The sequence below is a fragment of the Leptidea sinapis genome, chromosome 13, assembly GCF_905404315.1.
Source record: "Leptidea sinapis chromosome 13, ilLepSina1.1, whole genome shotgun sequence".
Lineage (NCBI taxonomy): Eukaryota > Metazoa > Arthropoda > Insecta > Lepidoptera > Pieridae > Leptidea > Leptidea sinapis.
Window position 1 is genome coordinate 12,080,304 of NC_066277.1, and position 27,918 is coordinate 12,108,221.

Sequence of the window (27,918 nt, forward strand, 5' to 3'; positions counted from 1 at the left end):
CGGCAGGCCGATTAATAAGTCAAGAAAATATTCCTAGGTGACCGTGCTTATTTATTGTACATGTTGAACATATCTGCCGTAATGACTGTTGTCTGCCAGTTGGTTCCAGGTGAGCTCGATAGACAAGCGACCACTTCCGGCCGCCATATTGCTGATCTTTATATGAAATGGGCACACTAAAAGTTTTGCACTTCTAGGTAATCGGAACTATTTGAATTTCGAATGTTATATTTTTTGAATCGTTGCAACCTTCTCGTGAATGAATAGTGCTCACAGATGCTAATGAAGTACGACCACGGACATTCTAATACTGTATATGACATTGTCACAGGAGATGAACCGTGGATTTATTGTTTTGAACCCGAAACAAAAACAACTATCTTGTGAATGGTATTCTACCATTTGTTTACCCAGGGTGTTAAAAAAAATTGGCGAAAGACGACCAAAAACCTTGTTCATCTTCATCATGACAACGCTTCTTCAGACACGGCCAACAAAACAAGTCATTTTTAGCTTCCGAAAAAGCACAACTCGTCACCCATCCTGCACCCTGTCAATTCTGTATTTTCCGCAAATTCAAAGATCTCATAAGAAGTTTCACTTTTACTAATTCTCAAACTAAAAAACATGCCTTCAGATCTGTGGGCCTCTTGTTTTAAAAAATGATTCGAACGCATGAAAAAATGTTTAAAATGTAAAGGAAAGTATAAAGCAATAAACATAATAATATTTTGGTTATAACATGTTGTTTTATTAAGTTACGCAAAACTTTTAGTGTGACCTACGTTTTAATCAGTAGAGCAGGAGCAAAAGTATGCTCCAGCTCATCTTCCTGTACAGAGAGACCAGAACAAAGAGTTCAATTTGTTTTATCGAGGCTGCCCTCTTGTGTCTTACAGGCGAAGGAAAACTGCATGGGACTCGTCCTTGCTTATTATATTTAATATTAGATTTTGGCGATAACGGGATTTATATTGAGAAAATCAATACCGGGAGCTGACTTGCCATCAACTGCCCATTTGGCCGAAATATGAAATGCGACCACGAATAAGGAAGATTGCGTTTGTCAGCTCAGCCGTGTGGAACGGTCTTTATATCAATATTTTATATAAATAGGTAAAGCGTGTAGTTCAAAATGTAACATAAGTTTTCTTTTTGATCATCGAACAACAGGACGGGTTTAAACGAACAAATATGAAATTCATCTGGTGTGAGTATATTTCAAGTATTTCTGTCAATAAGGATATATAATAGGTTACAGAGGCGCTTTATAATAAAAATATTACTCAAATACATTAAATCCGTATATATTGTATCACATTTACTGAAAGTCAGAATGTCCAAGCGAAGTGGCTTTGATTTGATGATAAAATTGCATTTTATAAAAATATTGTTTAAATGCGCGATGTATCCCGAACGGTACGACATTAATTGTTACTGTCAAAAATTGCGTACACCTTTATAAAAGATCGGCTGCGCTGTAATTCCTCTGCTGATTTAGAAAAATGTGGGCGGTTATCACAGTTCATATAAAATTCGTAACACCTGGATTTTGTACCGATATACCGGGATATCAGTGTAGAAGATCGTAGGATAATGTCGGTATATAATATAGGTCAACCCGGATAGAGATAGAAAACCTTGACAAGTTTATATCTGTTACAGTTATTAATATACTATTATAGGTAAGAATAATTATTATTGGATTTACTAATGTGCTTAGATACATACACCTTATTTTAATTAAGTATGTAAGTTCTTAATTCTAGAATATTGTGAAGCGGCTTTCATGACTAACTTTAATTTAAATAATCTATGGTACCTAACTACGTTAAAAATTGCATGGGATATATATATACATATATCTAATTTCCATTAATAATTGGACAATAAATACGAAATTAACTTTTTTTTTGTTGGCTATAAAAGTCATTACCTTAGGTTCGCTGTGAAAACTATTGACGACATAATATAAATACGGGTAGAATCAAATAGTGATGATAATGATATTAATCCTTATCCATTTAAATAATTTTATAATTAAGCTATGTAGGTATGTGTAGTTAATTGGGATTGGGCTTATCGTTTAGTAGTTATAACAGGTATAAAAATACTCTAACTACTGAAATTGCTACGTTCACAATAATTAATTACGTCTGTTTACGTTTACAATTAATAATAATTTACGTTTAATAATAGATTTTAAATTACTATTTCCCCTCTTTATAGCGTCCACGCGGACAACTTCGCTTCTTTGGGAATACTGCAGTAGCATGTGATTTTACAATATGGTTGTGCGAGGCTGGAAATACGGACTAGTAGGTCCTTCAAGAAATAGGTCATCTAATAAAGATTGGCTTCACTGAAAATGATATAAGTCATCAATGACTGCATGTAACTACTGCATTACCTACAATCTTAAACAATCAATATTCATAGTATAAGCAACAATGTATTTATTACAAGAAATTCGATCCTGCAGTCTAACTGTTCTCTTTGTAAATTATTATTAGTATAAATAAAATAATATAAATTTCAGGCCACGTGTTGGTATGTGATCCTCGAGGACCATACTCTCTTGTGACTCCTCAGATGTTGCAGGCTTTATAACGCTTTTTTTCAACTTACTCATAACCAATTAATTAACCCACAGTGATAACAGTAATAGTGGCGGTGTTCTTCTGGCCTCTCGCGACTGCTGAAAAGGACTGTTACAAAATTGTTCTCTGGTCCTCAAACCCGTTTGTGCCACCAATGGCAACACGTATAGCAGTCTATGCGTGTAAGTAAATTGATTCTGCTTCTCCTGCTATGTATACATATATCATTGCCAATCATTGTTATGTTTAAACAAGTAATTCTTATATATATATATGTACTAGCATGAATCTCGGAAACGGCGATATAATAGCGGTAGTGAACACCTAACATAAAAAGGTCTGTCATCACATCGCACATCATGGTCGTTACCTACATTTTATTAACGACAGCAAACAAATTATCACAATAGTCATAATTGTATCGACTATTTATCTTAATCATCTGCACTTCTTATACAGGTGTTTCCTTTTTTTTTCAGCTTGAAATGCGACGGCGCAACATTTGCTCATAATGGAAACTGCTAGTGCAGTGCTATGAGTTTGTCGATTAAAAGAATTACTTAAATTGCAATTGTATTATTTTAACATAGTATTATAAAGGCCGGCAACGCTCTTGTGATTCCTCTGGTGTTGCAAGAGAATGTGGGCGGCGGTGATCACTTAACACCAGGTGACCCGTACGCTCGTTTGTCCTCCTATTCCATAAAAAAAAAACATATTTATGCAGACACATTATCGTTTCCCTCAATTTGATAACACTCCTCTGTCTTTGTATCGGCATATTATGATAGGCATACTTGGCGTCGACATATCGAGCGGCGTTTAGTTCCGTGATCTCCTGCGTGAGTAGAAATAACTCATTCTTTATACGATCTGCAAGTATCTTTTACAATTTAATTGACTTTCCTGACTTCAACACGTTTTATATATTAAATTCTAAGCCTAACACTATTATATCATTACTTTCAAAATATTGGTTTAGTAAATTATAATGTAAGTTTGAATTAACTATAACTCTGACCCATTGTTCTGACTATTAATATTATTTTATGATGAACATAAAATATAACAGTCCTTAATTTATGTTCTTTATTAATTTAGAGTAATAAATCCTACTCAATTTTTATTAAGTACTAGCTGACCCGACAGACGTTGTTCTGTATATAATAAATAAAATAATTTTTAATTTTTATATTTTTTTATGAATTTGTCAATCATAACATCAAGAATTATTTCGTAAAATATGCACCCTGTTGCTGTCATGAAATTGTTTCACAGCAGAACTGTCAAACCGTACGTTAGTAAATTCTCTCATAGAAAATATGTCCATACAAAACAAATGTTGGAAATAAAAATAATTGCTTTAGATTGTAAATTTTCTCTTACACTGGCAACAGCCACTTCGTAACTTGTTGGTGAATTAATGTTCACCGCCAGGTGTCCGCTCGAATTACAATATTATGGCTGTTTGATGTGCACGAACTCGTTAGATTTTAAGCTTCATTGTACTGACATAGCAATACGACTATTTCATTGATCTCTCGCTCTCTGATCATCATTGCGGTTCGCACGTGAGGTAGCTCTTCGCACGTTTGATTGACTGCGACGACTTTGCGTTAATTGTAATTAATCAAAGTGAGATAATTTCTCGCGCACTTAGCAGTTAAGTGTATCACAAAAGATCAACAAAATAAATAGTTGTTAGAAATAAACAAAAAACACGCTTTTTAGTTAGGTTAATTCATAAAAGCGTGCTTTTTTAGTTTTTCAAAACTATTATTTGCATTAAAAATATGAATTAAAAAATCTAGGGTAAATAAATTTTAGGGTAGTGATATGCTGTTTCGAAATCATTTCTAAATTTTTTTTTCTTATTTTCTAGTATCCTACGTAAAAGGCATTCAGTCAGCATTCCGTACAGTAAATTATAGTCTTTATTTATGTACATCTGCTGGCAGATTCACAGTGGGTAAATTACAGAAAAAGAAAAATGGTCTTTTACTCTTGTAGCCTAAAAACGCAATTAAATTGTAATTACGAGTGAAAGCAATTAGTGATTTAGTATTAATTTTAGGTGAAACAACGCGTCAATATGATTTATTTCAGTATATTTAATTGAGGAAACACTTCCATATCCTGCAGAGAATGATAAAAGAAAAATAAAGACACTGCATAACGAGATACGTGAGAAATGGTGAGGCAAACAAGCAAAAATTGTTTTGTTGAATCAAGATAATACCCCAGCTCACCGTAGCTTTGCAATTCAAAATGCTGACTTGGAAATACTCGTGCATTCTCCACATTGAACCGAACTAGCGCCCAGTGATGTCGTTGATAGGTTATTTTAAAAGGATAGAAATTCCACGATGGTGGAGCCATAGTCTCTGGATTATAATTCTTAGATGTGAGAGATGTTTTAGGAAAAGAATTTTAACTTAAGAAAAATATATTTTAGTGTTTTATGGCGACATTATGGTTAGAAACAAACAACACTGGTGTAATAAGGCAGTAATACTGCATAATACAGTTGTCAAAGCGAGTTCATTAGCAATTTATAATTGGTTTTACAAAGATCGTTACACACGGCAGGCCGATAAATAAGTCAAGAAAATATTCCTAGGTGACCGTGCTTATTTATTGTACATGTTGAACATATCTGCCGTAATGACTGTTGTCTGCCAGTTGGTTCCAGGTGAGCTCGATAGACAAGCGACCACTTCCGGCCGCCATATTGCTGATCTTTATATGAAATGGGCACACTAAAAGTTTTGCACTTCTAGGTAATCGGAACTATTTGAATTTCGAATGTTATATTTTTTGAAACGTTGCAACCTTCTCGTGAATGAATAGTGCTCACAGATGCTAATGAAGTACGACCACGGACATTCTAATGCTGTATATGACATTGTCACAGGAGATGAAACGTGGATTTATTGTTTTGAACCCGGAAAAAAAACAACTATTTTGTGAATGGTATTCTACCATTTGTTTACCCAGGGTGTTAAAAAAAATTGGCGAAAGACGACCAAAAACCTCGTTCATCTTCATCATGACAACGCTTCTTCAGACACGGCCAACAAAACAAGTCATTTTTAGCTTCCGAAAAAGCACAACTCGTCACCCATCCTGCACCCTGTGAATTCTGTATTTTCCGCAAATTCAAAGATCTCATAAGAAGTTTCACTTTTACTAATTCTCAAACTAAAAAACATGCCTTCAGATCTGTGGGCCTCTTGTTTTAAAAAATGATTCGAACGCATGAAAAAATGTTTAAAATGTAAAGGAAAGTATAAAGCAATAAACATAATAATATTTTGGTTATAACATGTTGTTTTATTAAGTTACGCAAAACTTTTAGTGTGACCTACGTTTTAATCAGTAGAGCAGGAGCAAAAGTATGCTCCAGCTCATCTTCCTGTACAGAGAGACCAGAATAAAGAGTTCAATTTGTTTTATCGAGGCTGCCCTCTTGTGTCTTACAGGCGAAGGAAAACTGCATGGGACTCGTCCTTGCTTATTATATTTAATATTAGATTTTGGCGATAACGGGATTTATATTGAGAAAATCAATACCGGGAGCTGACTTGCCATCAACTGCCCATTTGGCCGAAATATGAAATGCGACCACGAATAAGGAAGATTGCGTTTGTCAGCTCAGCCGTGTGGAACGGTCTTTATATCAATATTTTATATAAATAGGTAAAGCGTGTAGTTCAAAATGTAACATAAGTTTTCTTTTTGATCATCGAACAACAGGACGGGTTTAAACGAACAAATATGAAATTCATCTGGTGTGAGTATATTTCAAGTATTTCTGTCAATAAGGATATATAATAGGTTACAGAGGCGCTTTATAATAAAAATATTACTCAAATACATTAAATCCGTATATATTGTATCACATTTACTGAAAGTCAGAATGTCCAAGCGAAGTGGCTTTGATTTGATGATAAAATTGCATTTTATAAAAATATTGTTTAAATGCGCGATGTATCCCGAACGGTACGACATTAATTGTTACTGTCAAAAATTGCGTACACCTTTATAAAAGATCGGCTGCGCTGTAATTCCTCTGCTGATATAGAAAAATGTGGGCGGTTATCACAGTTCATATAAAATTCGTAACACCTGGATTTTGTACCGATATACCGGGATATCAGTGTAGAAGATCGTAGGATAATGTCGGTATATAATATAGGTCAACCCGGATAGAGATAGAAAACCTTGACAAGTTTATATCTGTTACAGTTATTAATATACTATTATAGGTAAGAATAATTATTATTGGATTTACTAATGTGCTTAGATACATACACCTTATTTTAATTAAGTATGTAAGTTCTTAATTCTAGAATATTGTGAAGCGGCTTTCATGACTAACTTTAATTTAAATAATCTATGGTACCTAACTACGTTAAAAATTGCATGGGATATATATATACATATATCTAATTTCCATTAATAATTGGACAATAAATACGAAATTAACTTTTTTTTTGTTGGCTATAAAAGTCATTACCTTAGGTTCGCTGTGAAAACTATTGACGACATAATATAAATACGGGTAGAATCAAATAGTGATGATAATGATATTAATCCTTATCCATTTAAATAATTTTATAATTAAGCTATGTAGGTATGTGTAGTTAATTGGGATTGGGCTTATCGTTTAGTAGTTATAACAGGTATAAAAATACTCTAACTACTGAAATTGCTACGTTCACAATAATTAATTACGTCTGTTTACGTTTACAATTAATAATAATTTACGTTTAATAATAGATTTTAAATTACTATTTCCCCTCTTTATAGCGTCCACGCGGACAACTTCGCTTCTTTGGGAATACTGCAGTAGCATGTGATTTTACAATATGGTTGTGCGAGGCTGGAAATACGGACTAGTAGGTCCTTCAAGAAATAGGTCATCTTATAAAGATTGGCTTCACTGAAAATGATATAAGTCATCAATGACTGCATGTAACTACTGCATTACCTACAATCTTAAACAATCAATATTCATAGTATAAGCAACAATGTATTTATTACAAGAAATTCGATCCTGCAGTCTAACTGTTCTCTTTGTAAATTATTATTAGTATAAATAAAATAATATAAATTTCAGGCCACGTGTTGGTATGTGATCCTCGAGGACCATACTCTCTTGTGACTCCTCAGATGTTGCAGGCTTTATAACGCTTTTTTTCAACTTACTCATAACCAATTAATTAACCCACAGTGATAACAGTAATAGTGGCGGTGTTCTTCTGGCCTCTCGCGACTGCTGAAAAGGACTGTTACAAAAATTGTTCTCTGGTCCTCAAACCCGTTTGTGCCACCAATGGCAACACGTATAGCAGTCTATGATTGTAAGTAAATTGATTCTGCTTCTCCTGCTATGTATACATATATCATTGCCAATCATTGTTATGTTTAAACAAGTAATTCTTATATATATATATATGTACTAGCATGAATCTCGGAAACGGCGATATAATAGCGGTAGTGAACACCTAACATAAAAAGGTCTGTCATCACATCGCACATCATGGTCGTCACCTACATTTTATTAACGACAGCAAACAAATTATCACAATAGTCATAATTGTATCGACTATTTATCTTAATCATCTGCACTTCTTATACAGGTGTTTCCTTTTTTTTTCAGCTTGAAATGCGACGGCGCAACATTTGCTCATAATGGAAACTGCTAGTGCAGTGCTATGAGTTTGTCGATTAAAAGAATTACTTAAATTGCAATTGTATTATTTTAACATAGTATTATAAAGGCCGGCAACGCTCTTGTGATTCCTCTGGTTTTGCAAGAGAATGTGGGCGGCGGTGATCACTTAACACCAGGTGACCCGTACGCTCGTTTGTCCTCCTATTCCATAAAAAAAAAAATTATATTTATGCAGACACATTATCGTTTCCCTCAATTTGATAACACTCCTCTGTCTTTGTATCGGCATATTATGATAGGCATACTTGGCGTCGACATATCGAGCGGCGTTTAGTTCCGTGATCTCCTGCGTGAGTAGCCTCTGAACAGCTTCTGTGCTCGTAGTAAGTGGAGACTGTGGTGCTTCACCTCAAGCCACCTCCTGCAACTATTTCAGGCGCAAATTGTGACTCAGAGAGTGTGCTGTTCTCGCCTCGAGAGCACTAGAGTACCAGCTTTACCCAAATGTAAGTTACAGTGACACTTTTTATTACCATCCACAACGAAGATCTCCGTTCGACTTGAATCCCTTCATGTTGTAACACACTAATTAGGGCAAGTGTTTGGAGGAATTATTTTTTATTTTTTTTATTAAGAAAAGAAAAAAACTACAACTTAAAAAGTAGGTACATAAAGAAATAACATATAAGTCTAATAAAAATGTAGTCAGATACGCTATCCACATCTTACTATGTAAAACTTTGAGGTATTCAATGTAAGGTACATAAAAAATGTTTATGCAATACTAATTGAAACTAAAGAGAAATAAACAATGTACTTAATATTATGGCTAGTTGGAGTAAATTAAATTTATAAAAATCAAACAAATAATAAACACAAAAAAGAAAACAAAAGAAATAATTATCTACACAAATGTACACTAAATTATGACTATATTTACGATGATATTAACCTTAAGTTCTTATGATGCTTAGTAGGTATTTAAAAGTATGTATGTAAATAAATCAAATATTATCCAGTAATTTTTTAATTTCGCACTTGAACTGGCTCTCGGATAAATGGAAAATATCAACACTGACGAATTCTTTGTTATAATTGTCAACTAATTGATGCAGAGGTGATCTTATTCCTGCATTAGTATGAAATTTACCAGTTGCAAAAAGTATACGATTACACAGTCCTCGGATATGGGCTGTTCTAGGAATTACATAATTTAATTTCTTGGTCAATTCTGTACATGCGGCTTGCGCGTACTGCGCCTTGATTGAAGGGATAGTAATTTATACTTATCTATCAAATCTGCGTACGACGTATTGTAATAGCCATAGCATCTGTAACTCATGGAACTTAAGAATTTACGTTGGATTAGGTTTCTATCATTTCGTTATTCTTTTATAAAGAGGGTGCCAAATAGGAACGGCATATTTGGGAATGTACAAGGGATTTATATAAATATAAAAAAGTATAGGGCTTCTTAAAGTCAATGGATGTTCTTATGATAAATCCATATATTTTGAAAGCAGTGTAAGAAATTTTTACAATATGATTTAAGTGTAATTTATTATCCAAGATAACTCCTAGATCCCTAAGAGATAAAACTTTACTCAATGTAACATTACAAAGAGAATAACTATAATAAATAATGCACTTTTTTTTAAACTTGATAGAATTACATTTATGTAGGCTTAATGTTAATTTATTCTTTCAGCAATAATCAGTTAATCTATTTAGGTCCTTTTGGATTAAGTCACAATCATTGAGGTTTGTAATTGAATATTTTAAGATCATCAGCATATAGTATAAAATTTACAATTATCAAAACACTGCTTTATGTAATTAATATAAATAATAAACAGGAGAGGTCCAAGTATGGAGCCCTGAGGTACACCTGAAGTGACATCTATACTTTCAGGCCTAAATCCATTATTAACTACTTTTTGAGTTCTTCTTGTAATATAAGAAGAAAACCAGCATAACAAATTACCACGTATGCCATTAAAATCTATTTTACCTAACAAAATTACATGGTCCACCTTGTCAAAGGCCTTCATAAAATCAGTATAAATCACATCTGTTTGAACGTTATTGTCCATATTATTAAATAGAAAAGAAGTGAAATTAATACGGTTGGTAATAGTAGATCGCTTTTTAACAAAACACATGGTTTTATTCCTCTAAAATTTTACTATTTACTATTGACTATGGATAGCTGGTTATGTTAATTATGAACAAGTCGTTCAAAAACCTTTGCTACTTTGCATAAAATAGAAACGGGACGATAGTTTTCCACGAAATGTTTAGAGCCGCTCTTATGAACTGATACAATGTTTGCACGTTTCCATACTTCAGGGAAAACACCATATAATATACATTTATTAAAAATCAGGTGTAAAGGTTTGCAAATGGCATTAGCCGTTCTAACAAGGAAAAATACAGGCAGCCCATCCGACCCAGTATCTTTTGATGAATCCAGGGTTTTTAATGCTACTCGAACCTTATTTTCGGTGGGGTGTACATAATCTAATGTTATATCATTCTCCGTTGATTCTGGCGGGGGTGAACATGTATTAAGTGAAAGGGAGAAAGGTTCATAAACAGCGGCGAAAAAATCAGAGAACATTCTACAATTTCTGTCAGGTTCAATCAATTGAAGATTTTTGTAATGCATGTACGAAGGAATACTACATTTTGTTTTTATTATTTGATATAAATGACAAAAAATGTTTAATATTTTTTTTATAATATCTTCAACTGAGGATAAATTTACTGAAACATTTGTTATTTTAATTTAAACCTAGATCTGAATAAAGAAACTTGTTCATAATCAGAAGCGTTTTTATACTTTTTCCACCTGACCCAAGCTTTTTTCTTGTTTAAAGCAATGTGTATTAACGATTATGAAAACCAAACAGGGTACCTAGTAGATTTTTGCTTTGCCAGAGGAGTGAATAATTTAATTATACAAAAAATTGAGTTAAAAAAAAATAACAACAACTTCGTCTACATCGCTTGAAATGAGTATCGTAGGCCAGTCAAGATTGTCCAGGTCCTTGTTTATAAGGTCAAAATTGGCTTTATGAAAATTATACTTTAATGATGGACACCGCGGCATATGATAAGAAACAACCTTAAAAGCGTTTGAAACACAAATGGGGTGTGATGGTTATCTATGGGTAAAGGTGGAATAGTTGGTAGAGTGATATCAACCTCGTTGTTAGATATTAATAAGTCTAATATTTTTCCTGTTGCGTTTCTAATACACTTATACTGCACTGCCCCAAGATATGACAAAATGTTACATAAGTGAGTACATAGTGGGGTATATATACCATTAAGTTTGCAGTATTTAAAATATAAGTTAAGCTTAGATAAATATAATAAAATCTATGCTTATAATAACTCTGTACAGATCAAATTTATGAACAATTAAAAATATAAATGTTTCGAGTTTTTACCGAGTCAGGAGAAGAAAATGTTAAAGATTTTTAAGCGGCAAATCGCCCGTGCCAAGTCGAAGCACGTCGTCAAAATCGGTGAGCAGCTTTCCAGTTACCCGACCGGAACACGCAAGTTCTGGTCGTTGTCAAAAGCTACTCTTGGTAACTTCAACCAGCCGTGCCAACTGTGCGCTCTTTTTGCCTTTAATTCGACTCTTGACGACAACGGAAAAACACCGCGCAGCATCCCGCGGTGTCAGAGTGCTATTATGATATTTATTTTATATTCAGGCAGAATTACAGTTCAGACAGAAAACTGTTAGGCGAGCTCTGTTTTCGTTGGAAGTCAGGAAATCGAGCGGGCCGGATGGCATTTCTCCAATCGTGCTTAGAACGTGTGTCCCTGGGTTGACACCGGTGCTAACGCGTTTATTCCGGCACTCATGTATAAAGGTGTAGTCCCTAACTCATGGAAGTCAGTACTTGTCCATCCGATCCAAAAAAAAGGAGACAGTTCGGATCCGGCAAACTACAGGCCTAAAGCTATTACCTCCCTGATCTTCAAAATTATGGAGAGCATAATTAACCACCAGCTCTTGGTTTACCTAGAGGGTCACCAGTTGATCAACGACCGACGATACGGATTTCGCCATGGTCGATTGGCAGGTGATATTCTGGTATACCTAACACATAGATGGGCGGCGGCTATCGAAAGCAAGGGGGAAGGCCTGGCAGTAAGCCTGGATATAGCGAAGTGTGCATTAAAATATATATTTATTAGGAACAGGGTGGGGTCCAAGATAGAACCTTGGGGACCACCAAAAATGGGGATACTTCGGCACTGAGTAAATTCTTTTGTACTAGGTTCAGAATCGAATGCCTTGGAAAGATCCAAGAAAATTCCTATGCATTAACTTGAGGACGCAGTGTAATAACACTGCGTCCTCAGTTGACTTTCCCCTTCTAAATCCAAATTAGTTTGGGGCTAATATTTTATGAGGAAGGAAAGTAAGCGAGAGTTGAGTACCTATTTTCTCTAACACTATATAAAATAGAGTTGACAGCACATAAATTGGCCTATAGCTTTTGCCATTTTATTTGTTTCCACTTTTGTTGATAGGATGGAATATAGCCTTTCTAAATACTTTTGGAAATTGATCACTGTCCCGAATGCATTTAAGTAAGCCTTTTGTAATCCATGGTTTTATCTCGCTACCTTTAGATGGAAATAGTCTAATTGTAGAGTGTTACTTAACATCCAGCAAGCATAAATTGATACATAGAAAATTAGAGTAATTTTTGAGAACGAACTTTTGATCCGGCGTGAAACGAATGCAGTAGAAATAACTTTACAGCAATATCAATGTTGTGATACACACCCGACTAGTCAACTCCATTTTTGGCCCATTGTCTAAATATCTAATCTAGTCCACGTCATGTGCTGTTTCGTCAAGCATTTCTTCGTACATTTTTTTGCTTATTTTCTAGTACCTATCCTATACCTACGTAACAGGTATTTATTAAGCATTCTGTATAGTTAATTATAGTCTTTATTTGTTTACATCTGCTGGCTGGTTCGCAGTGGATAAGCAAAAAAATAAATAGTAAGTTATTAAAATTAATAGTTATAGAAGAAAAAAAAATGTCTTTCATCAAAACGCAATCAAATCGTAATTACAAGTGAAAGTAATTAGTGATTAAGTATTAATTTAACGTGAAATAATGCTTCAATATGATTTATGTCAATATATTTAATTGCTGAAACACTTCCTTATCACGCAGAGAATGAATGAAGAAGAATTATTAATTATTAAACTGCGTTACGAGATAGGTGAGTAATGGAGAGCAAACAAGCAAAAATTGTTTTGTTCAATCAAGATAATGCCCCAGCTCACCGTAGCTTTGCAATTCAAATGCTGACTTGGAAATTCTTGGGCATTCTCCATATTCTACTACCAAAATAGCAACCTAAGTGAAGGATTCGATGAAAAATTATTTGAAAGGATAGAAATTCGACAATGATGGAGCCGTAGTCTCTGCGTTATAATTTTTAGGTGTGAAGGATTAAGAGATGTTTTAGGAAAGGAATTTTAAGTTAATTAAAATATATTTTAGGGTTTAATGGCGACTATATCGAAATATCGATCTATATTGATCAAAAAAGTTACAAAGAAACAACACTGGTGAAATAAGATAGTAATACTGCACAATACAGTCATCGAAGCGAGTTCATTAGCAATTAATAATTGGTTATATAAAGTGCGTTTCACACGGCAGGCTGATTAATAAGTCAAGCAAATTTCCCGATGACCGTGCTTATTTGAATGAATCTGCGGTGTGGACTGTTGCCTGCCAGTTGGTTCCAGATGAGCTCAGTGGGCAGGCGACCGCTCCAGGCCGCCATATTGCTGATCTTTATACATTAGTCAGTAGAGCAGCCGCTGCAAACGTATACTCCAGCTCATCTGCCTGAACAAAGAGACCAGAACAAAGAGTACGATCTGTTTCATCGAGGCTGCCCTCTCGTGTCTTACAGTCGGAGGAAAACTGCATGGGACTCATTCTTGTTTATTATATTTAATATTAGATTTTGGTGATAACGGGATTTATATTGAGAAAATCAATACCTGAGCTGACTTGCCACCAACTTTTGGTAGAAATATGAAATGCGACATAGAAATAAGCATGATTGAATTTGGGAGTTCTGCCGTGTGGAACGGTCTTTATATCACTATTTTATATAAATAGGCTATGTATGTAGTTCAAAATGTAATATTAGTTTTCTTTTTGATCATCGAACAACAGGACGGGTTTAAACGAACAAACATGAAATTCATCTGGTGTGAGTATGTTCCAAGTATTTCTGTCAATAAGGATATTTAATAGGTTAAATAGGCGTTTTATAATAAAATTATTGTACAAATATTTTAAATCCATAATTGATATATTATTTTGAATCCTATTGATAAAATTGCAGTTTATTAAATATTAAATAATACATGAGCGACGTTTCCGGAACAATATTACCAGTGGGAGGCTCCTATGCACATGATGCCGGCTAGATTATGGGTTGGTAACTACGGCGCCTATTTCTGCCGTGAAGCAGTAATGTGTAAGAATTACTGTGTTTCGGTCTGAAGGGCGCCGTAGCTAGTGAAATTACTGGGCAAATGAGACTTAACATCTTATGACTCAAGGTGTCGAGCGCAGTTGTAGTGCCGCTGAGAATTTTTGGGGTTTTTCAAGAAGCCTGAGCGGAACTGCATTGTAATGGGTAGTGCGAATTAATAACCATCAGCTGATCGTCCTGCTCGTCTCGTCCCTTATTTCCATAAAAAATAACAATACGAAATTTGTTACCGTCAAAAAAGCGCGTATTCCTTTATGAAAGAACAGCAGCTGCGCTCATGTGATTCCTATGCTGATTCAGGAGAATGTGGGTGGGTAATAAAGATTGGCTTCATTGAAAATGATATAAGTCATCAACCATTGCAAGTAACTACTGCATTACCTCAATATTCATAATACTTATTCTTTAATCTTACACAATCAATATTCATAATATAAGCATCAATGTATTACAAGAAATTCGATCCTCCAGACTAACTGTTCTCTTTGTAAATTATTATCAGTATAAATAAATAAATACAAATATGGGCCACGTGTTGGTATGTGATCCTCGAGGACCATACTACTCTTGTAACATCTGAGGTTGCAGGCTTTATAAGGAGTCAGATAATATTAATTCTATCCAAAACCTGTAGCGGCACCAACGCTTTTTTTAACTTTCTCATAATCAATTAATTAACCCACAGTGATAACAGTAATAGTGGCGGTGTTCTTCTGGCCTCTCGCGACTGCTGAAAAGGACTGTTACAAACATTGTTCTCTGGTCCTCAAACCCGTTTGTGCCACCAATGGCAACACGTATAGCAGCTTATGCTTGTAAGTAAATTGACATTAATATATTATTGCCAATAATAATTGTTATTTTTATAATATGTGCTTAAAGAACAGACCTTGGCTGACATAAGAAAGGCATTTATGTCAACTCTCAGTGCCGTAGTAGCAACTCTTTGCAAACAATTCACACCAACCGCACTGTCCCTTCAGTATACTACTGATGTGATGTGAGTTGGTTATGGTTGTGGTATAGGGGCTCCTGTTTCCGCAATTAAACCACTAGTATGGATCCTTTTTGCGTGCAGTATTAGCCAGTTACTCCAACCAGCCCAGCTCCTTCCAGAAGTTCAGGACATTCCTGGGGTGTTGACAGATTTTCTGAAGCGACCTCGTATTGGTTAATGTTTTTGCCCGTTGGTTGGCCACCTCCGCACATTCCAGGATTACATGAGTGACCGTTTCGTCCTCGAAGGACTCTAACCGAGGACAGTACTTAGGACTGACCGGTACGCCGATTCTGAAAAGGTGCTTGTTTAGTGATGTGTGACCAGTTAGGGTGCCCATCATTATACGGATGTCTTGTCTGTTGAGGCTGATAAGTCTACGTGTCAGTTTCGGCGACAGTGCAGGTATCGCTTCTTTCGACTGTCTACAGCTTGAGACATTCATCCATCGGGTGTAGTGTAGGTTGTTGGTGAGAGAGCGTATCCCTGAGAGCATTTGGCTGAAGGGCAGTGGCAGAAGTGGCAATGGACCAGTTACTTGGGTGATGTGAGGCTGATGCCGCAACTGAAAAGACTTCGTACACGTTCAGAGGAAGAACTGGTCTATAACGATAACAAGAGACTATGTAAGATACCCTCTCCGCTGCAACAGTGACTGCAGTAACCGACAATCCAAATAATCAAACGGGCCCGCTTCTCGACAGGTTTATGTTTCTGTCGTCCTGGTTGCGAGCTCAAATTCCTCTGGGAATGGATTTTCCTATCTACAGGTGTATAATATGTTCTTATTATGGTATATTTTGGGTGGTAGGAATATTATTAAATTCTGCTGGGAAGCGACCCATGACTGACATACGCAAAGGCCATTAAATGCGTTATGTACACTTCGGCCTTTATCTGCAAATCTCCCCAGAAGATACATTAAGTTATGATATAATGGCGGTGTTGAACACCTAACATAAAAAGGTCTGTTATTTATGAAAATTTATTAATTTGTTACTTTGCGGAAATCAATAATTACACAAATGATTAGAGTTTTCTTTACAGTTAGATTTTGGCGAGACAGCACGACCTGGGGATGCCTCGTGTAGAGGCGAAACACGTGTTGAATTGTTTAAAGGCGAATATTGGCGGAAGTAACACTAAAGATAACTCAAATCATTTGTGAAGGTCTGTCATTACAAACATCGCACATCATGGTCGTTACCTACATTTTACTAAGGACAGCAAACAAATTATCACAATAGTCATAATTGTATCGACTATTTATATTAATCATATGCATTTCTTATACAGCTGTTTCCTTTTTTTTCAGCTTGAAATGCGACGGCGCAACATTTGCTCATAATGGAAATTGCTAGTGCAGTGATGTGAGTTTGTTGATTAAAAACATTACGTAAATTGCAGTTGTATTATTTTAACATAGTATTAGTATATTTATGCAGAAATATATGATATTATATATTATAAATTAAAATGAATAAGCCTATGAAATTGTCACTAATGTATGATTCCTTCCGCCGAATTCCGCCTTCGCACGACACGCCACAAGTTAGGATATCATCCCCACCATCTGGATGTGTGGCGGTCCTCCACAGTCCGGTTTTCAAGGAGCTTTCTTCCTCGTACTACAACGCTGTCGAATGAGCTTCCTTGTGCGGTGTTTCCGGGACGATACGACATGGGTAACTTCAAAAAAAGGCCCGTACACCTACCTTAAAGGCCGGCTACGCTCTTGTGATTCCTCTGGTGTTGCAAGAGAATGTGGGCGGCGGTGATCACTTAACATCAGGTGACCCGTACGCTCGTTTGTCCTCCTATTCCATAAAACGTTTATTTAAGTTTGCTTGGGATGTAATATCTTTTTTAGTATAGTACAGTATATTATAATTGTTACAGAAATTAAAACGTGAACTGACTTTGTATTCCACTATAAGTTTGCAAGCCTTATGGGTAAGGATAAGAGCACCTGTTAATTATAAACCAACAACACCTTATTATTACCTTATCTTGCAAATAAAGATGATTTGATTTGACATTATCATATCCCCTCTATTTGATAACACTCCTCTGTCTACGTAGCGGCATATGATCGACATAAGTGATCACCTGCGAGAGTAGCCGCTGAAGAGCTTCATGTGCTCAGTAAGTCGAGACAGTGGTACTTCAAGCCACATTCTGCAACTATTTCAGGCGTAAATTGTGACTCAGAGGGCTGTTCTCGCCTCGAGAGCACATCAGTACCAGTTCTACCCAAATTTCAAATTCAAATATTTTTATTCAAAGTAGGATGTGACATCACATATTGAAAGTCAAAAACTACCACACATTCCAAAACGAATGCCTCCGACCTGAGAAGAATGGGCGCAACAAACTTAGCGGCTTTTATTTTACATAAAAAATATTTTTACAAAGTAATTTCGTACAATAAAACTGATTATTTAATAGCCTGAGGGCACTCGCTCCATTCCCAATCTGTGGTATCATTAAGAAAGTCATTTATGTTATAGTAACCTTTATAACTCAAAAGTTTTTTAACAATTCTTTTGAATAACGTAATACTTTTGTTTTGAACATTTTCTGGGATCTTGTTGTAAAAGCATATGCTTCACCCCAAAAAGATTTACTAACTCGACTTTGCCGAGTAGTAGGTATTATAAGTTTATGTCTCTTCCTGGTGTTAAAATTATGGTTATGACAGTTTCTAGCAAATTCCTTTATGTGCCTTTGAACATACATTACATTATCAAGAATATATTGAGAAGCAACAGTTAAGAAGTTAATTTCTTTGAATTTTGGTCTCAATGACAATGTTCCTTAGGACCTAAGTTATAGATAGCGCGAATAGCCCTCTTCTGCAGCACAAATATTGTATTAATATCGGCAGTGTTGCCCCATAGCAATATACCATAGGACATAATACTATGGAAATAACTAAAGTATACTAGTCGCGTCGTATCTATGTCAGTTAATTGTCTAATTTTTTTAACCGCGTATGCTGCAGAACTAAGTCTGCAAGTATTATGAATATTGAGGTAATGCAGTAGTTACTTGCAATGGTTGATGACTTATATCATTTTCAATGAAGCCAATCTTTATTACCCACCCACATTCTCCTGAATCAGCATAGGAATCACAGGAGCGCAGCTGCTGTTCTTTTATAAAGGAATACGCGCTTTTTTGACGGTAACAAATGTCGTATTGTTATTTTTTATGGAAATAAGGGACCTCGTATCTATGCTAGTTGAATGTCTTATCTTTTTAAACGCGTATGTTGGAGAACTAATTCTGTTCGCATATCTTTCAATATGGGGGTCCTAATGTAAGTTACAGTGACTCTTTTAATTTCCATCCACAACGAAAAAGAGCAGCTCGATTCGTCATTGATCAAGACATCCAGCCTAGCGAAACTCTCTAAGAAAGGTTTAAAAGGTGAATAAATATGAAAATGCTCGGAATTAAATAAAAACAACTGTTTTGCCTTTGATGCGTCCCCCGTCGAATTTATTGACGCAAAAGTTTGACATTTCTGCTGTGTAACAATTTCATTACAACAACAGGGTGCATTTTTACGAAGCAATTCTTGATGTTATGATATATTATTGACAAATTCATAAAAAAACATTATTTTATTTATTATATACAGAACAACGTCTGTAGGGTCAACTAGTCTTGTATATAACGAAGATAGCCGAAATCCACGTTTAAGCAACTATTCGCTTTCAAACTTAGCCGGATTATACTTCGTCGCCAATCGTCATACATACTATCATTTCAAACTTATGTCAAATCACTGGACGTTTCGAACTATAAGTACTTAATTCCAATTTTTCCTTAGGCAGTCTCGCCTCTTAAGGCCATTGTATGTGCCAACAAGAGGTTTTCTCCGTGTAACTGTTTTTATTGAGTGAATATAAATGAACAAAAAAAATATATGTTATTTATTGGACATACAATTTTAGTTTGAACGTTTGAAATAATTCTTATAATGTTATAAATAGATGAAAAAAATTCTCAAAGTGAAGCCTTTTTTGTTTGAATTTTTGTAACTACTTTTAAACGGCATTGAATTTCAGTATTTTCCTTTCTCATAAATTTTTGACTAGATTTTTTTCACAAAGTGTACGATTGGCGACTCAATATATTGACTTATTTACATCCTCTGTGCAGTGATCTCCGATCGACTTTAATCTCTGCCTGTTGTACCGCACTAACCACGGGAAGAGTTTGGAGGGATTTTTCAGGATTATACAAGATAAGCTTTGACACTTACGTTCGCCGATTTAAAAAAAAATTGGGCGTCAACGACACAATTTTAATTCTTCGTATAAAATGAGTGTTATAAGTTATTACATATAAATAGATTTTTTAAGCAATACATTAATATGTAAATTATATTGTGTACTGTTTTCTGATATTTCCTATTTAAAATACTTATCTTATCACAAAAACAAAGTGTTGGTGGTAGTGGTAATTTAAATACACCAAAAAGAAATAACTTGTTTTGCTGTTAACAAATATTTATGCATACCTACATATTTTTACTTATACAATACATATTAGAAAAATGTTTTCGTATTTTATTTTATTTCTTTGGGATAACGAACAGTTCACATAATACATTTTACAATTTCAAAGTACCGTATTTAATTCATTTCTAGTGAAAACCCAAACCGTTATCCATAGGTTGATTTTATAGTGTTACTAGTATCTAATACATAAGGAATGAAAAAAGTTTAACAATAATTAAAGTAGGTAATATTTACATACAATAAGATGAAAGAAATACAAAACTTGACGTTTCGAAATCAAATTGTTAACAAAATTAAGTGTGTACAATCTATTTATGCTCGTCTTAACTATCATTATTTGTTAATACACATTGAAACAATTTGTTAACACAAACATACATGCACACTAACATTTACACTACATACAATCATAAACACATACACACACACTTAAATACATTACACTAAACATCACCACACTCGCCGGCGAGTGTGTTCTTCTCATCCTTTCATCTTCATTTTCATTTTCATTCTCTCTCCTTCCCACAAGCACACAGCCGGTGTGAGGTTCGAGTCTCCTTAGGAGACGCCCCGCGACTGTTGTTGCGTAGTCTTTGCGGCCTCCACGGCCCACGTCCTACTTCGCTGTGAAAGCCAGGGCTGCTAACAGCACAGAGGAGGTTTTAGTCGGTATACGCGGACACTCGAGTCCGACATATTACGCCCCGTTCCGGGGCGTAAATACGTAACAGTATTTCCTCCTCTCAAAAAAAAAAAAAGAAACAATTGAGTTATTGAGAGTTAACATAAAAAAAATATTAATCCTATTTTCTTAAGATGTCATCCGCTTGCCTTTTTAATTATGTTTTTGTTGTAAAAAATGTCAAGAGCATGAAACGTACTGTCATGTGTGTCGACCAATCTACGCAGTGGGGCGCGACCGCCCGCCTATGTGCTACTACGCGTGGGACAGTGTAGCTATGTTTGTTGCATAGTTCGGTGCAATCATATATATTGTTACAAATATTGTATAATGTCATTTCACCCAAAAGAGTACGCTGATTGCGTAAGCTAAGAAGTCTATAACTTTCAAGCAATTGACTGTACGTTCGTTTTGTACGCCCATATTGGAAATCAATTCTACTAAGGAATTTACTTTGAATCCTCTCCAAAGTGTCGGCATATTAATGAAATAAAGGGTTCCATACTGGTGTGACATAACCTACTTGGGAGCTCACAAGTGTTATGAACAATATTAAAAATGTTGAGGCACGCTTAAAGTCACTGCCAGAACTCATGGCGAAGCCAAACAACCTAAATGCTTTATCTCTGATAGAGCTTATGTGTTGATCTAGATGCAGTTTCGCGTCTAATAGAACTCCCAAGTCCTTAAGTAATAAAACGCGCTTTACTTTAGAATCAGATAATTTGTAATAGATTTTTACATTTTTATTATATGAAAAAGTGATGGAATAGCATTTATCAAAATTAATTTTAAATTTATTACGATAGCCGAAAAGGAAACACTATTAAGATCCTGCTGAAGTAAATCGACATCAGACTCATTCCTAATACTTCTATAAATTTTTTAGGTCATCGGCGTATATTAAGAACTGTGGTTTCTGGAAACAATTTTTATTATTTATGTCATTAATATATATTATGAACAATAACGGACCCAAAATAGATCCCTGTGGAACACCAGAAGACGTATTTACTATGGTATCTGATTTATAACCGTTAATTATAACTACTTGGCTTCTACAAATTGCGTAAGAGGAGAACCATCTGAGTAGATTTCCTCTGAGACCATTATAAACTATTTTATTGAGAAACAGTTCGTGGTCCACTTTGTCAAAACACTTTTGCAAATCAGCCTGTACAGCATCGATTTGCAAGCGTTGGTCCAAATGCTCAAATAAATAGTTCGTAAAAAACCAAAAGATTTATTTATTTATTTATTTATACATAATCCACAGCTCTTATAAATATTTAAAAAATACATATTAATATGATCTGACAGCCAAAAGGGGATTAACATTTTAAAGGCCTGAATTTTAAGCAATGACCACAGTAAAATACAATTATTGTATTCAGTATGTGTCAGTATATAAAAAAACATAATTAAAAAGGCAAGTGGATGACTTCTTAAGAAAATAGGATTAATATTTTTATTAAGTTAACTCTCAATAACTCCTTTGAAACATCAAAAATTGTTGCAACAATAATTATATACGTGCTGTTTTGATTACATTCCTAATTTATATTTTATTTCTTCTTTCTTATTTAGTATATCTTACAATTTACTAAGGGATATGTCTATTCACTTACAACATTATTTGGCTGTCTGTGTCCGTGGTTGGAAATGTAAGTACGTGACGCTCACGCACACATTAATTATAATATTACTTCTATATTGATAGGAATTATGTATTAAACTATCGTTCTGAGCGTTATTAGTCTGTGTTCACGGGTGTGTAAGATAAAGTTTCGTATGTCTAACCTAATGTACTTGTCGTTCTCACTCTTTGCCTCAGGTGGAAATGACGTCCGTCACACACAATTGATTTAATATGAATGACGCTATTCCGCGCTATGTTTTTGTAGTGTTTTACTTTCCTGCGGAAACTCGTCACTTTTAAGGGATTTTTAAATTTTATAATACTGACACTTTGTTTTACCGGCAATATAAGGTATCAACTTGACAAATTTTACTAAATTAGGTGCAGAAGTTGTGTACTAAGCTTTATAAGAAACGAATAGTTTTTATATATTTCTCAAGGGAACTCCTAAATTTTCCAGGATGAAATATAATTATCAAAATGCCAAATTTCATTAAATTATGTGCATAAGTTATGGTGCACTAAGCAATATAAGTTACTATAGTTTTTTAACTATCCCACGGGAACTCTTTAATTTAACGGGATGAAAAGTATTTAAGATGTTGACCGGCAATTTAAGATATCAACATGCTAAATTTTAAAAATTATGTGCTTAAGTTGTTGTGTACTACGCTATTTAAGTAAGTAGAGGTTTTTAACTGTCCCACAGGAACTCTTTAATTTTCCGGGTTGAAAAATATCTAAGATTTTATCCGGGGATATAAAGTATCATCAGGCGATTTTCATTTAAATTAAATTGCTCCAATAGTTTCAGAGATTAGCCCATACAAACATACAGAGAAACAAAAAAATCTAAAAAAATCGGGACCTGTTCTATTTCTCTTCTTATATCCCCCTAAATCGGTTTTAATCATTTTTTTTCTCTGTACAGAAATTTAATCTCTACAAAATTTATTATAAGTATAGATTGTATTTCGATAAATATTATACAGTACGAAATATTGGGTAGGTCTGAGAATCGGTCGTCATCTATTTTTTGTACCCCAAAAACTTTAATTATTGAATTTGTTTGATTACTTTATATGGCAATACCACGTTTGCTGGGTCAGCTAATAAAATACTGTTTTATCTATGTCAATAATTTGTCATAACATCAAGAATTATTTCGTAACGTATGCTCCTTGTTGTTTTAATGAAATTGTTTCACAGCAGAACAAACCGTACGTCAATAAATTCTCTCACATAAAATATGTCCATACAAAATATGCAAATAAAAATAATTATGGGGCCCAAATCGAAATAAAAAGTATCCTATCTCTCAAGTTGGACTAAACTGCACTCCATGAAGTAATCCCCATTTAAATCCGTTCATTAGTTTAGGAGTCCATCGCGGACAAACAACGTGTCACGTAATTTATATATATTAAGATATATATTTATATAGTGGACCCGACAGACGTTGTCCTGTACATACGTCTTAAATTTGAAAAATCGGTCCAGCCCTTAGGAGAAGTTCACTAACATAGACATGAGCAAGAGAGTTATATTATATGGACGGAATTGAGAATCTAAACCAATCTCAAATTCACTAGTACACAATAAAAATCATCAAAATCGGTCCAGCCGCTTAGGAGGTAGTTCAATTGTGAATCTAAACCATTCTCGAATCCACCTGAAGACACACAGAAAGTAAAACATATTATATTATTAATAACATAGCACTCACATTGTAAGTTATTAGGTAGTTATAAAATTAGTTTATAGAACTGTTAGGTCTTCAATAAATAAAATAGTTAAAGTATTTGAAGTGGGTTTTATAAAGTGCGTTTCACACGGCAGGCCGATTGATAAGTAAAGCAAATATGCAAACCTGAGTGCGTTTATTTCAAGGACATGTTGTAGATACCTGCCGTGAAGGGCAAGTAGGGCAAACGAGCGTACGTGTTACCTGGTATTAATTGATCACTGCCGCTCACATTCTCTTGCAACACCAGAGGAGAGGAAATTTATTCACTGCCAATCGTTTAGACCATATCATACTCTCTAAAACTGAGCATAAATCATAATCCAGTGGATTCGGGACTTCGGGGGATCGGAAAAAAATAATTTGTCTTCCGTAAACAAAATATTTCTGTGACTTCTCTTTGCATACCACTTCCATAGTTGTTTTGATTTTACTATAATTTTTTAAGATATCAGTTAAGAAATAGTCTCTTATAGTATGCAAGTCCTAAGTCATCTTTTAAGAAAGTAGGAAACCAGAACAAAGAGTACGATACATTTTATCCAGGCTTATCTCTTGTGTCTTACAGTCCGAGGAAAACTGCATGGACACCTTGTTGTTTATTATATTTTATATTAGATTTTGGTGACAGCGGGATTGATATTGAGTAAATTAATACCGGGAACCGATCCATTTGGCAGATATATAAATTGCGACATCGAATACGCAAGACATAGGTGCTTGTGAAACGTTCTTAATAGTTATATTTTTTATATAAATAGGTAATGTGTGTAGTTCGATATGTTATATTAGTTTTGTTTTTGATCATCGAGGAACAAGACCTATTCCAACAAACCAATATGAAATTCATCTGGAGTGAGTATATTTTAAGTATTTATGTTAGTAGGGATATATACGTGAGGTTCGATTGGCGCTTTGATAGTAAATTTCTTATTGAAATCTGGACCATATGGCAAAAGATAAAACTGTTCTCCTGCGAACTCTTTTTTCCTCCAACTCGACTCTTGACGACAACGTAAAAACACCGCCGACCATCCCACGGTATCAGAACTATGTCTGAAGTACATTACAAAATGAAAACAATGTTCGGCGAGTTTGTAATCATTACGGCACTCATACTCAAAAGAGCATAATTAACCTCAGCTTTTGGTATAACTAGAGGGTCACCAGTTGATCAACGCCTGACAGCACGGCTTTCCCCATGGTCGGTCGGCAAGTGATCTTCTGGTATAACTAAAACATAGATGGGTGGCGGCTATTGAAAGCAGAGGAGAAGGCCTGGCTTAAAACTAACTAAAACTTCCATCATTTAGGCTTCTTGAGAGTTTATGCAAGTGGACCTCCAGCTTCCTCTACGATACACACAGTCTACGGTAATTGCTAGAGGACCCAGTGCTCTGTGAACAGCTGGAGCATGTCTTGGCGTTGCGTAGAGACGTCGCGTCTTTGTGTGTCTTCTACCGGATTTATCACGGGAAATGTTCCGACGAGCGGTTTCGCCTGATTCCTGCAGCCGAATTCCACCTTTTCTACGATACGCCACATATTAGGATATCATACTCACCATGTGGATGTGTGGCGGTCCTCAACAGTGCGGTATTTAAGGATCCACGTACTACAAAGCTGTGCAATGAGCTTCCTTGTGTGGTGTTTCCGGACCGATACGACATGGGTACCTTCATAAAAAGCACGTACACATTGCTGAAAGGCCGGCAACACTCCCGTCATTCCTCTGGTGTTGCAAGATAATGTGGAAAGCGGTGATCACTTAACAACAAGTGACCCGTATGCTCGTTTGTCCTCCTTATCCATAAAAATAGAAGACTCCTATAGCGCTACCAATCGCTTTAACTATCTCATAACCAATTAATTAATCCACAGTGATAACAGTAATAGTGGCGGTGTTCTTCTGGCCTCTCGCATCTGCTTCTACTACGAGTAAGAACTGTATCTGTCCTGAACAGTACAGTCCCGTATGTGCCACCAACGGCAAAACATATACCAATAAATGCTTGTAAGTATCGATTTTGATTTTCTCGTTATTTTTTTTAGTATATTACTAATGTGATGTGAGTCTGGTGCCGCAAATGACGTCACACATGAGAGGAAGAGCTAGTCCATATTGATATCATGAGGCTGTGTAAGACACCTGCTCCGCTATAACAGTGACCATACATGACATTTTGCAACAGTGAAAATCCGAATAATCAAACGGTTTCGCTTCTGGACGTTATCTGCCGCGCGGTTCACGGGTTCAATCTCTGCGGGGAATATATTTTTCTATTATAGAACGCATACATCCATATATTAAATGGGTACATATACCACTCACATACGCAAAAGCAGTGAAATACGGCCTGTACAGAGCGATACGCGCTCTTAGTTCATAAATCTCCCCATTAGGTACATAAGGATAAAATATAATAGCCGTGATATCAAATAGTCTGTCGTTACAAACATCGCATAACATTCTATAAATTACATATTGATGACGAACATATTATCAATAATGACATAATAGCTGTAGACAAATCTGTATTTCTTATACATCTGTTTTCATTTTTTCAGCATGAAATGCGACGGCGCAAAATATTCCCGGAATGGGCCTTGCTAGCCTAGTGCTGTTATTAGTCGATTAAAAAAATTACTTAAATTGTAATTGTGTTATTTTTACATAGTATAAGTATATTCTCTGTCTTTGTATCGGCATATGATCCACATACTTGTCGTCGACGTATCGAGCGACGTTTATTTCCGTGATCACTTGCGAGAGTAGCCACTGAAGAGCTTCATGTGCTCAGTAAGTCCTTCTGCAACTATTTCAGGCGCAAATTGTGACTCAGAGGGAGTGCTGTTCTTGCCCCTTGAGCACTACAGTACCAACTCTACCCAAATGTAAGTTACAGTGACACTTTTCATTTCCATCCACAACGAATAATGGCTCGATTCATTAATGATCAAGTCATCTTCGATAGACTCGACCCTTTGATTGTTGTACCGCATTTATCAAGGTGAGTGTTCGGAGGAATTGTTCAGGTTTATATTAGTTTTTGCATTTATGGTCGCATTGAAGTTAAGTTGATGACATTTTCGTATAAAATAAATATTGTTGTCTAAACTAATAATAATATTATAAAGAGGAAACATTTGTGCTTTTGTAAGTATGTTTGTAATGTTTTCACACAAAAACTACTGGACCAATTTCAAAAATTCTTTAACCATTAGAAATCTGCATCTTCACTGAGTGACATAGGCTATATTACATTTTCAAAAAATAGGGATCCCTAATAAAAATCAATAATATGACCAAATATATGAAAAATATATTCATAAAAAATCTGATATCGCGTGCGCTGTGGAAAATATTGATGATAGAACACTGTTCTACAGTATTATGGAACGTATTGATAAATAATATCTACAAAAAAGTCCGCGATACCATGTCCCACTACTGTAATTGTTCTGCCACTATAACTA

The 27,918-nt window shown here is 35.1% G+C and overlaps 2 long non-coding RNA genes across 6 annotated transcripts; both read left to right on the top strand.

Moving 5' to 3' along the window:
* LOC126967681 (uncharacterized) lies at window positions 1–27,100 on the top strand. Of its 2 annotated transcripts, XR_007730062.1 has the most exons (4): window positions 1–18; window positions 25,203–25,296; window positions 26,323–26,455; window positions 27,010–27,100. It is a non-coding gene; the product is annotated as an uncharacterized LOC126967681 (long non-coding RNA). The 2 variants fall into 2 exon arrangements; XR_007730061.1 differs by lacking the exon at window positions 1–18 and having other exon boundaries at window positions 25,184–25,296.
* Window positions 1,087–17,651, top strand: LOC126967679 (uncharacterized). 4 transcript variants are annotated; one of them, XR_007730058.1, is made up of 4 exons: window positions 6,270–6,393; window positions 7,837–7,966; window positions 8,266–8,456; window positions 17,637–17,651. It is a non-coding gene; the product is annotated as an uncharacterized LOC126967679 (long non-coding RNA). The 4 variants fall into 4 exon arrangements; XR_007730059.1 differs by lacking the exons at window positions 6,270–6,393; window positions 8,266–8,456; window positions 17,637–17,651 and adding exons at window positions 1,087–1,210; window positions 17,160–17,245; XR_007730056.1 differs by lacking the exons at window positions 6,270–6,393; window positions 17,637–17,651 and adding an exon at window positions 1,087–1,210 and having other exon boundaries at window positions 8,266–8,351.
* Window positions 27,101–27,918: the final 818 nt, after the last annotated feature.